This window comes from Apis cerana, linkage group LG7, assembly GCF_029169275.1.
Source record: "Apis cerana isolate GH-2021 linkage group LG7, AcerK_1.0, whole genome shotgun sequence".
Taxonomy (NCBI): domain Eukaryota; kingdom Metazoa; phylum Arthropoda; class Insecta; order Hymenoptera; family Apidae; genus Apis; species Apis cerana.
The window spans coordinates 10,848,428-10,864,527 of record NC_083858.1 but is presented as its reverse complement, the minus strand read 5'-3'; the positions used below and the strand labels follow the sequence as shown (position 1 = coordinate 10,864,527).

General features: G+C 39.2%; 1 protein-coding gene across 3 annotated transcripts in view; it reads left to right on the top strand.

Annotated features, from left to right (window-relative positions):
• LOC107999418 (discoidin domain-containing receptor 2) overlaps positions 1–16,100 on the top strand; it is a 135,396-nt gene that overhangs the window by 26,603 nt on the left and 92,693 nt on the right. The window contains exon 2 of one of the 3 annotated variants that reach the window (XM_062077191.1): positions 4,966–5,121. The exons of the other annotated variants lie outside the window; for them this stretch is intronic. The gene's annotated coding sequence lies outside the window, so the exon portion shown is untranslated. The remainder of the gene's footprint in view (positions 1–4,965; positions 5,122–16,100) is intronic. 3 annotated transcript variants of the gene reach the window in all.

Here is a 16,100-nt window from a genome sequence, read left to right as displayed (position 1 = left end):
CCGTGAAAAGAGCTCTCCGTCCTTTTTGACCGGGGCCCTTTGAGCGGACCATCCGAGGAATTCAGATTTCTACGTATTCCCGGGTATATATATATATCTGTATATATATATACCGGGCATTGAGCCACGGTTTATCCAAAGGATGAAATGTTTAAATGCAAATTTTAAAGGGTTGACGGGGTAAACGCATTAGGAATCGTTTCCCTTTAATTGCGACCAACGACGGGAGAAGGGAAGCTATACCCCGTGTAGACCCAATCTCTCCACGGATTTCTTTTACGGAAATCTGAAAGGGAAAAAGGAAGAGGGAACGACGTTGCGCGAGAACTACTTTTAAGATTGCGGCTCGCGAGCCGCGCTCGCGCGGAAACGCGATTCCGTCTCGTACGGATTGTTTGAGAATGAGGATACGCTTTTAGAATCCGAAATCGGTGGGGAGGAGAAATATAGCGTGGAATTCTGCATTGTTTTTTCTTTGTCTTGTCTTTTACAGAAATTCGAAGTCGTACTTTTTCTTTATGCGGTTCTTATCGAGGTAAATAAATTAAATTCTTAAATCTTGAAAGGTGTAATAATTAGTGAAAGACACGACGATTTTTTTTTATTTTATTGATGAAATTAATACATAGTTCAATTAGAATCATCTATACAGACAATATTTATATATTCATTAGAAGATTACGATTAGAATAATTCCAATAATTATAAATTTATTTATTATTATTTAAATTTCATTTTTCAGATTCTTTGTTCAATCCTCCTAACGGAAAAAGAATCTTCAAACTCGAAAAAAATATTTTCCATTCCTCGTCGCGGAATGTAAATCTTGCCTATCCTCGAGAAATATTCGTACACTCGTTGCATAAACAAACGATTGAGAAACCAGAATAACGTCAGAAATGAACCACGTATGTAAGGAGGGAAGAGGAAGGTCTCCTTCTTTCTCACCTCCTCTCCTTCCATTTTCGAACCAAGAAGAAGAAGAAGAAGGAACAAGAATAATATCAGAAATGAGCCACGTATACGAGAAAGGAAAGGGAAAATCTTTTTCTTTCTCACCTCCTCTCCTTCCATTTTCAAACCAAGAAGAAAAAGGAGAAGAAGAGGGAACGAGAATAACGTCAGAAATGAGCCACGTATGTGAGGAGAAAAGAGGAAGGTCTCCTTCTTTCTCTCCTCCCATTTTCGAATCAAGAAGAAGAAGAAGAAGAAGGAACAAGAATAATATCAGAAATGAGCCACGTATACGAGAAAGGAAAGGGAAAATCTTTTTCTTTCTTTCTCCTCCCATTTTCGAACTAAGAAGAAGAACAAGAAGAAGGAACGAGAATAAAATCAGAAATGAACCACGTATATGAGAAGGAGAGGGGGAAATCTCCTACTTTTTCACCTCCTCTCCTCCTATTTTCGAACCAGGAAGAAGAACAAGAAGAAGAAGAAGAAGAAGAAGGAACAAGAATAATATCAGAAATGAGCCATATATGAGAAGAGAAGAGGAAAATCTCTTGCTTTCTCACTTCCTCTCCTTCCATTTTCGAACCAAGAAGAAGAAGAAGAAGAAGAAGATAGATCCGATATCTTTGGCGTGCAATCAAGTCGTGCCAGGGCACGAAGTCTGCAGCTCTATCAACCACCGATATCCAACTTGGACCGCGAAAGAATCACAATCGTCCAGTCGAATCGATCCCTCCCCCTTATATTCCTCCGCCTCTATCGAAGGAATAAAGCGATAAGGGGGGGAGGATTGCTGAATCCAAGGCGGATCGCGATCGAGGGGCGTCGAGAGGTTGCGGATACGATTCGATGATCCCGTTCATAGAGAGACCTTCCTCTCCCCCTTCTCCTACCCCCTGTTTCCCACGTTCCTCTATCCCCCATTCCACAATGTTCGACGTGCATCATTGATTCACCTTCTTCCTTTTATTTTCCCTCGATTAAAGAGCTTTTGCTCGTTGAACCGTGAGAAAGAGAGAGAGAGAGAGAAAGAGAGAGTATTATCTGGTCGGATCGTACGTTGTTACTCGCTCTCTCTCTTTTCTTTTCTTTTTTACTCTTCGTTCTCGACGAACACCGCTCTTTTCAGTGAAAACCCATTTCTTAACGCCGCAAATCTCAACGCGGCAAAACATTGGGTTTATGAAACATTCTCTCACCGATAATTCATCGAGCTTGATGCCACCATAATCTTCCCTTACTCTCTTTAGAAAATTCTCAGAATCAACGTTACGCATCTCTCGACTTCTCTGACTTCTTCTCTCCTCCCTTGGGACGTGCAAGAGTTTTAAAAGCTCTTAAAACTATTAACCGCTAACATTTTCTTCTTTTGTTCGGAGACAGAGAGAAGATAATCGTTCATTTATATTTTAATTGTTGACGAAATACAAAGATTAAAACAAGAAACAAGAAAATCTGACAAAGCTGTTACAATTGTTGTGAACGTTGCAAACGATCGTCGCGGCCACGATAATTTATTGGGAAAGCAGGTTGGAATATTGATCGATGAAGTTTACTGGATTAGAAAATAGATTCGGAGATAAACATTAACATTAAACAGGGGAGGGAAAAAATTACGCGGGTTAAACCGGAATAGCCGGTTCAAAGTATACACAGGTCCCGTCCCTCTTAATCGGTTTCGCGTTTTAAACTGTGTACATTTATACGGTGGCTCGTAAAATCAACCTCCACATCCGGTTTGTTCCGACTGTTCCGCGTACGACGGTCAGTTAGGTTCATCGGATTAAAGAGGATCCATTGTGCCGGATGGATCCGATGAAAAAAAAGGGGGACGAACTTTTGAAGCAGAGAGGATGAATTTATTCGATGAATAGGAGATTTTGGAAAATATTTTTGTATAACTTTTTTTTTTTGTATCACGTCCTGCTAATGTAGATTTAATTTTTTTTTTTCTTAAGTTGAGCTTATTTTAGGGGAATATAGATAAAAAGAAAAGATAATTTTGCATATATTATTACGATTAATTTTTATAATGGCACGTCAGTATTTTTTTTTCTTACTAACGGAAATAAAACTTTGCAAAACAGAAATTAGTTGCTTGAAATTAATTCAACTAATGTTATATATTTTTGGGATAAAATATCTTTTATAAAAGTTGTACAATCTCTTAATTGGGACTTAATTCTAATTGTTTTTAACAGTCCTTCTAGATTCACTATTGCTAACGTAGATTCATATAGAAATTTTTATTCATTTTATTCGAATAATAAAATACAATGTTGATTACGAAAATAATAGTTCGTGCCATTACGAAATATAAAAATGAATCCTAACGTTGCGAAAATATCATAATGATTCCAGAAAGAATATATTGCAATAACGATACCAAGGAAAACGCTCCTCCACGTATCTATTTCACTTTTTTTTTAGGGGCAGAATTATCCCTTATACCACGATCTAAAATATTCCACACCGTGGAGAATAAAAATAAAAAGAGTTTTTCCACCTATTTTCAAACAAATTTGATAAATGCGTACGTTCCCCCGAAAATAAATGAAAAAAAAAAAAGGAAAAAGAAGAAGAAAAAAAAGGAGATAAAAAACTATCACACGCGTACGCGAATCCCCTTTGTAACACGAGGAGCGCGCGTGGTTGGGCGATTTCAATTTTTCCCCCCGCCGCACCCTGCGCGCCGCCTACGAGATTTGTTCAATTTCCTCGGCGGGATTTCCGCGCGTGTCAAACGGGACTGCATTGTGCGGCGAAAACATGTTCCTCGGACAAACAGATTTCGCGATACGCGTATAAACAAAACTTTCAATCGAATACACCGTAGTAGCAATTTTCTAGAAGACCGACGATCTATTTCACGGTTTACGGCTTTCGATAAATTGTTAATCGTGATGTGGGGAACCGAGGCGAAAAAAAAAAAAAAAGAAAGAAAAAAAAACTAATCCAGAAAGGTAAAAAAGGGGGAGGGGGAGAAGAAAATAGAGAAAATGGAGGACGGGGAAAAAAAAAGTCGAACACGCGAAACAAACGTCACCGATTTCCCCCGCGAAAGATACGACAACCTAATTGCCTGTAAAATCTCGGTACGTGAACGCGTTGCGCGATCGTGACGTGCGGTTCCGCCATGCTGTGCACTGCTGTACACTGTGCGCGCGCGCGCGCGTGTAGAGGGCGTTCGTGTATGCAGCCATAGTCGAAACGTATATTTGCGTCTGCCAGCGATCGGCTAATGCGGAAAATGACGTGTAGCTAATTCGATGTTTCGCGTGGCCGCTCATCTCACGTCAAACAGAACGGGAAACGTGACGCAGGAATCTGGTATTTTTGTTTTTAACGTGAGACTTTCGTGGGATGGTAACGTTCTCTTTTTTTTTTTTTGTGAATAATCTGTTCGAAGATAATCTATTCATTTTTTTTTACATATATATATATTAAATGGAATTAAGAAAATAGTTTCTGATTTTAATGATAAAATTCAGATGGAAAAATCGTGGAATTCTTTTATTTTGATTGATTGAAAAATTGTCCACGATTAAATTTTTCTTTTAATACGCGGTGTAATCACAATGATGTATCATTGAATGAAATTTACAAAAGTTAAGCGTTTACCATAATATGATACAAATTTCACGTTTACCTCTGGAAACTGTCTTAATATTCTGCCCCGTTATTCCGCATTAGAAATTCCTATCCGTGTCGTAAACTTTCATGTTCGAGGTCATAAGTCAATCGGCGTTGACCTCGAGAAGCCATAAAGAATCTTATTAAATCTCGGAACGGTCCCTCCGCAATAAACTACAATAACTCGTACCAACCACGCTTATGTCATTAAATATTCTCGAAACTGGGGAACCTGTGTCGTAAAATATCCGTTCTTATTCCACACGTTGAAACGACAGTTTTCGTGATATGGTTTTTTAATATCTCGTCAACATTTTTCTTCTCTTTCCTCGTTCAATAAAAAAATTATTAACAAAAATATTTCTTCTTCTGTTCTAGATTCAAAGAAGAACAAAAATTTATTCAATTTCCGTCATTGCGATTCATCGATCGAGTTTAGATCGAGGTTACGTAATTAACTCTTTAATAAACAACGACCGAGTAAAACGTGACGATCTCGCAATTTATTAAAAAAACCAACGATACCGGTGGATGGTATGTTTCGCAAATATTTATCAAAGTTAGGTTTTAAATTACTTTTGTCTTTAATCTTTAACACGTAAAAATGGGAAATGAAAGAAAACAGGGTGTGTATGAACGTCTTATAAAATTTAATAGGATTCTCGAGGGTGGGAAAGAGAGATCCCGATAAGAACGAAGAGCGACGAGGGATTGTTATTTTAAGGCACGAAATAAAAGTCGATAATTGGAGTTGATCCAAGACGCGACGCGACTGGAAAACTGACTGAACCACGACGATAGGCTACGAAACGACGTCGAATTAAACCGCTGTCTGTTCTGGAAACTTGAACTTTCACGTGAACGTGAAAAGCGATCCGTCACAACTTTGAACTCGTTCCACTCGGATCCCTCTCGTCCCCTTGTTTTAAAAATTTCCTAACCGATATGCGTCGATGCGATTATTTCGAAGGGACGTCGGGGTTTAAAAATTTGAAAAGTGTTTCGCGCGGTGCTTGATCGAAGTTGCGCAGTTGATCCGTGTTGATCGGTTCCGATTTTATAGATAAAAATGAAGTTTGGATACGTTGGCCACGGGAGATTACAAATATTTTATTGTCGTTTCGTGTTCCATTCTATCTTAATCTACTATTGTTGCATATCTCGATTTTTGTGCTTTTTGCAAGTAATTACTCTTTTCTATTTTTTTTTTTTTAATATTAAATTTATATCTCTGAACGAAAATTTCATCGAGTATCCTGAAAGGAAATTCTTCTTCAAATTTAATCCATTTGCTTCGTATTCGTATTGCTACGGTCAATAGCTAGGAGTAAGTGTAAAAAGCTAGTTTTTGGATCGACATGACGCGAAATTCAAACGTGGTATTATCAGGAATCGAATATTTCGAAATATGGAGTTTATATATATATTTGGAAAAAAAGAAAAGATATACGAAGGACATCTTACAAATGAATTATAAACGAATCAAATTTCCCTCAGTCCGCTCGATAAAATATTCGTTCAGAGACGTAAACTTAATATTTAAAAAAAAGAAAGAAGAAAAAAGGGAATGAAAGGTCATAAAGTCAAAATTGAAGTCGTATGGAATCATCGAAATTCGTTTAAAAATCGTAACGATCACTTTCCATCGATATCCCAGATTACGTGAAAAACTTAGAATTTATACAATATTCATACAATATCAAAAAGTGCGTTTAAACATTTTCCTTCGACTCGTATTTCGAATCAAGAAGAGATTCGTGGAAAATATCGAAGATACGAGCCTCTTTAATCGCTCATCTCCACCCTCTCGACTCGGCGCGGCGAACACGTCGTTGGAGAGCATCGAAGCCGCGTGTTAATTGAACGCGGGGCACAAGTCGGCGCGCGTAACGAGAGAGTGGAGAGTTTCCATCGCTGTAATCGGAACTCTCTCGCCTGTCTCGTCTCCACGATTAAAAGGCACGCGGCCCCGCGAACCGCATCTAGGAAATTCCCCGCGCAAACGGAAGTAAACTCGATTCTTGTCGCGAGTTTGACTACATCCCCGAAAATTGACGGGCTAATTCGATGCATTCGTGACGGCTCTAATCTGGCGGAAGGAGGAGAGGCATCGCGGGAGTTAAACGCTAGTTAGACGGGGGCTCGTCCAAAACTTTAAACTCGATTCGTCCCAGCCTCGTCGTCCCAGGAATTCGTTATCCGCGTTTCTCCAGACTCAGAGAATTTTGTTCCCCGCTCTATCCGATACTCTCTCGAATCTTCGAATTGTGCAACGGTTTGGAAGTTGATGGCGTAGTCAACCGGCGCGTTAACTCGGTTAAAATTTCAATCTGACGAGTCGATTATATTTGTTAAACGGAAGCTGGAGACGCGATAAATTGAAGGTCTTACGAAGTTTCGTTACGAAGGAACGTTGGATTACGTGACGTTCAATTTTTCTCAAATTATATCGCAAAATTTCCATCGAAAAATTTGTTTCTCCATCGATTTGGATATATATATCGATAATTAGACAGAATTTCTCTCTGGGATCCGAAAGAAAATGTTATATACACGAAATATCGAATTATTAGATTGTTATCGGTGACAAAAGTAAATATCAACCAATTCCCTCAACGACCGTAATAGAGATGTATCAAAGGATACATCGAGGGCGAGTTATCGATTATAAACTTTGGAAAAACGCAATAATCTCGCAATTTTTATATGGAAAACTTAGAGACTCGCGGACACGAGTGAATAACGCCGATAACTTTCAATTCGACGCATTCTACAACAGCCAAACAAATCACAATAACAGGGGACACGAAATATTCCTCGCGCGGTGCCATTACGAACGAAGTGAAAATCGTGAACGAAATACGCGCGCCAGAGTGGCGCGCATTCGATGCCCGCTGGGACCATTAATTCACGTCAAAAGCTCACGTTGCAAACTCTCTATCGCCAAGTATGACTATTTACTTTTTCTTTCCCCTCCCGCACCTTTATCCCATTATTATCCCCCGATCACGATTAATATTTTCCTCGTCAGAAACCTCAATTCTCGTCCGTCATTCGCAGTTGGAGCGCCAGTTTTCCGGTAAGAAGTCCGATAACAATCCTGTCCTACGTTGGGGAAAAGGGGGAAAAAACGCGACGAGTTCGCGGAACAATTTTTCGATGGGGGAGGGAGAAAAAAAAATTGTGAAATCTGGATGGAACTGCTCCAGTTTTCGTCTCCAGAGCACGTCTCTTCTTTTGTTGACTTGCATCCGATATCAATGTCCCGTCGTTATTTGAACGTAACGAAAACGTATGAAAAGAAGAAAAAGAAGAAGGAATTCGTGCTCGTTCGAATGAAATGTCTCGAAATTTGTATATCCAAAGATGATTTGGAAATTGATCTCCAAATGTATCGTATGTAATTTTTGTTGAAAATGAATTTATTTATTGGAAACAACTTTTCGAAAGTAACTGTGATTTTTCGTTCGATACTCCGAAACAACGTATCAATGATGCAATTACTGTCACAGAGATGCACATTATATTATATATTACAAAAGCGTTCATATAAGTGGAATAACACTCCATTCCATTCCAAACCTATTCGCTAAATTAATATTTCCTTGATGATTTCGAATAAAGAATCCACTCGAAGTATTAGAACAAACATTCAAAATTCATTCCTTAAACAGAAAACGTATAAATCTGCTTCCACCGCGATTCTATCAAGAAAACGAAATCACGATTCTTGGTTACAGTGCAACGAATCGTCGAAAACTAATACATATATATACATACACACGCAACGAGGGATATTTTCTTCCCTTTATCTCGATCCTGCCGCTGACGTGTGTTTTCATTCATTTCCGGCAGGATCACCAACGCGAAATTAATTACAGGCGAAAGAAAGAGCCGAGGGGATAAAAGTAGAAGCGTACAACCATGTTGGAGCACGGGGAGTGGGGAAAAATTAACGAGCTCGTAACTGCATAATAGGCGTCGTGAAACTTATAGGTCGGTTCAGCAACGAGGGGAAGCTGGGAAACGATTTGGGAAATCGTGCGTAAAAAATCCCAAGAAATACAATTTCGAGAGGGTTTTCTAATGGCGAGCGCCCGGCTAACTGTTTGTTCGTTGGCCGAAAAAAAAAAGGAAAAATAGGGGAAAAGGAAAAGATGTGGAGGAAGAGGGGGGGAGAAGGTTAGGAGTGCAATAATTCGGGGGGAAAAAACGGGAACGAACGAGAAAATAATATTGGGAAATTTATTATCCGCTCTTGCAGCTGACCTCCCTCTCCGCTGTTTATTTCGCATGCAAGGTACGTAGATACGGGCGTATTATACACGGTGGAGCGTAATTTGGGAGGAAGTGCAAGCACAGGTTGGTCGAGTCGGAATCGAAAGATTTGGAGGAAGAAATTTGAAAATTTTATTCAGCATTTTTTAAATTGAATTTTCGCCGAGGATTTCTTAGATACGGATCTATCGATCTGTATGACTCTTTAATTGATAAATGAAGATATAGTCGAACCGGGTATAAGAATCTGGAACGAAAGCTGGAATGAAGAGCTATGCCGATGTTACTAATTCATCACGATTATTCTTATGAAATGAATTGAATACGACGAATAAACTGGCTACTTTTGATTTATTCGTAAAACTTGTCCTACATATTACGACTCAGTAAGAATTATATTATGATTAAATTACAATTTTGTGCAACAAATAATTCGAATTGCAAAAGAAATTTGCAGGCGAACTTCTACGGATCTTGGCTGATTACGTTCGTGTAAACGAGCGGAGCAAACCGCGTGGCATCCTACTTACTGATATTACTCTCTTAATTAATTACGCGAGGAGAAAAAGGATGAAAGAAAGGAGGAGGGGGACAGGAAGGACGGTCGGGGTGAGAAAGAGGAACGTGAGCGGAAAAACAAACGAGCTCGTAATCGGTGAGAGTGATGTCGATAAAGTTCTAAAGTTTATGGATTAAATTACATAACTGGAAAGGTTGAATAATTTTTAGCGAATAACCAATCGATATTTATCGAAGCCAGGATGAGATAATTATTTTTTGTTATTCTTCTTCTAACAAAGAGAAAATAAATAAAATCACACAGCTTTCGATCAAGCGTGTAACAAGATGTTGTTAAAAAAATTTGTGTTATCAAATTGAATTATAATTTTCGTAAATTTGACAAAGCGTTATATAATTGTAATTCCCATTGAATGAGATAAATTGAATAGTGATCGCAATAGTGAAAAATTCATTTTTAATTCTTATATAGAATATATTACGAATTATACATTCTCCCTTAAATCGTACAATATTTCTTTACCGATGCAATAAAATATTTCACTCGCGGCTTACGATATAATAAATTTCCTTTACGACTGCGAAATCTTACGACGGAGAAAATGTGACCACAAATCATGAGGAAATATATTGTTTAATACATATGGATCACGTCCATGAGATGCATTATTAATTCCTACCATCTATTACAACCCCTTACAAAGCAACATAATCGTAAAAGGGGTTAAGGGGTTCCTTCACTGAATAACCACCAAGGTAAACGCCTCAACCATATTCGAGGCTACTCCTTGCACGCATGGAAACCGCTATCGCATGGAACAAAGGCATCCCGAGTCGGCATTGCGCGAAATTCACTCAACGTAACCCAACGAGAACCCGTTATTTACCCATAAACCCGGGAAAATTATATTTACACTCGTACAATCGACGCGATAAAACTATTCGCTTGGTACGGATCCAATAACGATTAGATCCGATTCAAAAACAAATTTAAATCGAGGCATGCCAAAAATTCGAATTGATTCTCGATAAATGGAAAGAAAAATATGATTTCGTGAGAAACGAACGAAATGCAAAATCATCGGATCAGATGCACATCGACAACTATGCAACTGAACACGTATGCAAAAGGAAAGACATCTCGAAATAATTGACACGGATATTTCCAAAAAAGGACGTTCGTTCAAATCCTTGCCATCTTTCATTTTTAGGATAAAGTATTTCCTCAACATTTTCGTTCGAACTTGTTTGAAAAATTGCAACTGTACATTGAACGTTATCGTTGAAATAAATACGAAATAAGTTATCAACGAATCGTCTCGACGCGTGGAAATTTCATTGCCGAAAATTAATCACGGTTCTCGCGCTTGGAAACGAAATTTCGCTGCGTAATTAAAAACGCAGGAACGCGTGTTCCACGGAATGCGTGGCCATAATGGATCGGGTTGGAGGAAAGGAGATGCCGCTGATTTTAACTTATAAACGAACCCATTCGAAATTCTGGAGAATTACTATTGATCCAAGTTTATTGTCGCCGAGGTATGGCCTTTATAAAAAAGTAAGGGAAGTGAGGACTGAGGGAGAAATTTTAATCGATCGTCCGTCGTCAATAACGCGATAAATACGATTTCGACGAGATGGAAGATATTATAGAACGAAAGAAAAAAAGCTAAGTCCTAAATAAGGGATAAAAGGAATCGTAATCCGGTGTCATTGAGTCATCTTCCAAAAGGTCGTTTCTGAGGTACGGGGGGAAGGACGAAAGTTCTATTTGCGTTCATTGTACGTCTTCAGTTACGTTCCATTAGCGACTCGTTCCTTCTATTCATGCCGCGCTCAATTGCTTCCATTAACTCTATAGCATTCGTCCCGTATAAACGTCTTGGCGTTGTATCTGAATTTATATACGGCGTATTGAATTATTTGGATGTTAAATACTTAATGCGCGATACGTGTTTCGAATATGATTTACTCGAAGAAAAATGCGCTATCAGTGTCTTTCGTCTCCTAAATAGTTTGAAATTGTTGTTCTTTATCTCGATACGAAGTGGATAAAGAACAACTTAAAAAGAAAACTCGAGGTCTGCTGTTACACATGCACACACACACACTGCATTTGTATCCGGTACAAGGATAAATTTCTCCGATACTGAAAAAAAAAAGGAGGAATTAAAAAACACTCTCAACAACAAATAAATGGAGAACACTGTTTCAATTAAATAAATATTTCATTCGCGATAAATCGAAATACGAATGGCACAATAGTTGCTCATGAACTAGAGATTACCGTCCAAAATCCTGCGAATTTTCTCTTTCAATCGGCCCGGCCACGATTTTTTCCCCCGTGTAAAATCCGCTGGAAATCGAGATCGCGTGAACGCGATCGCTATCGAGCAAAATTCGTGCTCGAACGCGGGAATTCGTGCCCCTCCCCTCGCCCCCCTCGCTTCGATCGTTACGAGGAGATAAAACCTCGGATGGAAACGGCGTGGGGCAAATATTCGGCGCGGGTATAAAATGTCAAGGGGACGTTGGCGATTCGCGCGACCGCTAATAACGTATTCCCTTGAATTTGACAGGGGGGGGTTTTCCATCGGCTGATTTCGAGAGTGAACGGAAAGCAAAGGGAAATGGAACGGTTGTGAACGTGGAAAAAAAGATGGGTTTGTCAGTGTTTTTTTTTTTTGTAAAAAGAAAATTTGAAAAAAGTAAGGGAGGACTGGAAAAATTGAATTTTATTATTACTTTTCGTATATTTTATTTTATTTTAATTCGTGAATAATTTAGGAATTAGGGGAGATTTGAATTACCCTTTTTCTTTCTTTGGACGATGGTATGCTTCAGCGTTCATTTGTTGTGTTAAGAGTTATTTCCTTCGAATTTTAATAGCATTCAAATGATTAACAATCTCCTTGCACGACGATATTTTAAAGAAAGCCGCAAGTATTATAATAATCTTTCATCGATCTCAAAATTTATATAATTATTCAAACTTTTTCATATCAAATTTATAAGTGCGTATTAAACTTAATCCCATTACTAATCCTTGCCAAACCATTTCCATTGTCCCAATTTCCCCCCCCCCTCCTCCCTAAAAAAAAAGAGCATAATCCATCATCCGCTGTCAATTTCTCGAATCTCCGAATTAATAGTCCCGACCGAGAAGTCATTTTACATCACGTTATCAACCAAGGTCGGGCCTTGTTCGTGCGTCGTTTCATCAACCATAACCGGATGGCATAAATCATCGGGAAGGTCACGAAAAAAATAACAAGCAAGTTTCCGCTGCGAAACTCGGGCGAAATGAAACGAAAGCAATCGATATAATACACCCTTGGAGAAAAGTTACGTGGAATTAATAGAGGGTGGAAGATGGAGGGTAGAGAATCGAGAACAGATTCGAATTACTGATAAAAAAAATATTAAGGAACATATTAAATTAAGAATTTTTCGAGATCAAGCAAAGAATTGATCCCTTCTCCGGGGAAAATGTGAAAGAATAAGTAAAAGAACGTCATACCATGGAGAAATATAATATGTTGCGTGTGTAAGCAAGAGTCATAGCCGAAGTTAGAGTAGATCCAGAAAGAGAAAAATATTCGCGTGAAACTCTCCGTGCGAAGCATTCCAAGTGCACTGTGACGTGAGTCTACTTGAAAAATATTCATTAAACCTTAAAAATCTCTGACGACCAAGCGTCACAGATCGAAATTGAAAACGTAGCGAGAGAAGAAGAGTCCATACATCAATAAACAATAACTTTTTCCTCGAACGTGCTCGAATAAAGATGAAACAACGATAAAAGAAATATCGTTACGAGGCTCGACAGTCAGAACGAAACATGGCAAATGAGAAAATGATAGATATCGATATCGATTTAACAAAGTTGTTTTCGAAACTCAAACTGAAATCCGCTCTCTACGTATAAAAATACATTTATATATTGTAATTAATTGTAAAGTAAAAGTAAAGAGTCGCTAACTTTCGTCGGCAAATGTCAGTACAAAAGTTTGAGAGAGAGAGAGAGATCAACACTTTGACTGGAAGCCCTTCGTGACATTGACGAATGAAGCAGGAAGAGGTATCCCTGCCGCCCTTTGTGACTCTCTCCTCGGTTCTTTCTTCCCTTCCCTACGCCACCCCTCCGTCCACCGCCGAAATTAACTTCAGCCACGGGCAACTGCTAATATTTATTGACTTTCACGCTCTAAAGGAGGCCATATTTTTCGCGGCCCTATCATCGCGCCCGATTTATACGTCGCGCGCGGATGCGTGGCCGGGAGAAAATCGCGAGATGGGGTCATAAATCAATCCAGAACTCGGCTCTTTCAATGGAAACACGCGGGGGTTAATTAACCGAAATATCGAATAGGTGGATGGGGGGCCGAGATGGACCGAATAGGCTGAATCGAGTTTTGTAAAATGTTCTGCGGTTTGTAAATTCTGTCACATTGTTAATATATATATATGTATTGCAGGTTTGAAATATTGTCGAAAAAATGATTTGCCATCTTCGAATTGAAAGAAAATATCGACAAACCCCTTGTATGTACAAATATTCGAGAATTATATACAAAAAAGGATACATTTCACTGATTTTAATGATCTCTAACTTTTATTAGTAACAAAATATATACCACATTTACCATATTTTTAATTTATATTAGATACGGATTTTAATACGAATGATATTTTATCGTTCATCGGGTAAATAATTATCGAACATTCCAATTCGAGTAGCGTGGACACACACACACACCTACGGACAGACACATATCCATTGAAACAGCTATTTTATTACTTGATAAACGTCTCGCGATCCCGTTATCGCGAACGGCAACGAATCACAGGTAGCCGCCTACATTTTAATTCACGCTACATTTGCAGAAACAAAAGTCGGGTTAAAAATAAATACAGGCAAATTAGTGAGCTGGATTAAACGTAGGAAGGCGGTGGTTCGGAAAAGGACGGGCCAGATAGGTCCCTGACATTGACGAATGAAGCAGGAGAAAGGTATCCCTTACCACCCCTTTTCTCGACGTTCAACCGCGCCACGTCTCTCTCTCTCTCTCTCTCGCCATTATGCTACATAATTTACCGGTGGCGCGATGGCGGTGGTTACGATGGAGCGGCAGACCACCGCCACCCCTACCCCTTAACCGCCCTGGCCTGGTGGTTTTAGGGGAACGAGGGTGCTGAAGGACCCTTTGATCCTTGCGATCCCCACGAACTGGAGCCGCTTGTGTTTGTATTGCCGTAAAAAGTGGGCCACCGGAAAAAGCCACCTCCTTCAACCCCCACCGAACACCCTAATCCCCAGTTGAACGCTTCTAATCGCTCTCTGGACGAGCCCCGTTTCTGCACGATTTCTCCTCCGTGCTTTCTCCGATAGCTTTACGAGGGGGTTGATTTAAAGTCGCTGCTTTTTTTCTCCTTCTTCCTCTTCGAATCGCGCGAGAATTTTAAAGGGTGAAAGGGTTTTGGGTTCTTGAACGATGAAAATAATTTTGAGAGATATGCGAGATGTTTGGGTAATTTCTTTTTGCTCGTTTCTGCAAGAAAAGATTTTATCGCGAAGGGGAAATGCAGTAAACATATATATATATAGATCGAGTAAAATATGTAGGATTTTACGACACACGTTAGGGATTAACGGGGATTTGAATACGACAGATTTGATATTTGTTCAGAAAATAAAATTGTAACGATGAATTCTGTTCGCAATGGTCAGGTAGATAAATTCCCTCAGTCGGCCTCTATATATTTAATAATAAAATAGATTTGATCGCTCGTTCAAATATTAAAATATTACCTTGCTTCGTAAAAGAATTCGAGCATCAAAATATAATCATCCCAACATTCGTAGTTTCTAGAAACATTCTGCTCTATTTTCTTGCGAATCGACCGACCTCGATACTTAATAATTGTAGATTTTATCACTCATGCAAATACCAGCTTACGTTTCGCACCAAGTTTTCTCGCGAATCAGTCCCAATATTTAATAACAAATTAAATTCCACCACTCGTTCGAATATTAAAAAAAATAAGAATCCAAGAATTTAAAATAAATTCCATTCGAATGTTAAAAACAAACTTATAGACCAAATTCATTCTGTGACATAATATAATAAAAAAATTCCATTATTCGATTATCAAAAATTCTATCGTCTTATTGATTCAATCATCGCAAAAGATAAACTCTGTTCCGAAAGAAGAAAAAGAAAAAGGAAAATTCCATCCTCGAAAAAAATAATCACACGTAACAATCCGCAATCGTCCTAGATACACGTTTCTCGCCAACTTTCCTCCCTCCCGGACACTTTATCGCGTAACAAATGGTGGTTCGATCGTACGTAAACATTTCAGCTTGCCAATGGCCGCAGAATGAATGGCGTTATGGACTATCGGAACCGCAGCTGCGCTCCTAGCCCGCGCGAGATATGGAATTAATAGAGCGGCGTTTCGCGGCCGCTCTCGTTCGCCTAGCTGCGGTTTCCTCGGTGCCCGTATAAATACAAACTAAACGCATTATGAGATACCTCTCGCTAACTAATTATCGTGGCCGTGGTGATGAATCGCGTTAGGGAGGGCGGATAGATGGTTGGCCCACTGGCGGCGATTATCGCGAAACTAACCGTCCCCATAACTTTTCCCATCGATGGAATCGGCTCGGTTTAGGAGGCTCAATATGAGGAGGAATGGTGTTTCGAAGCAAC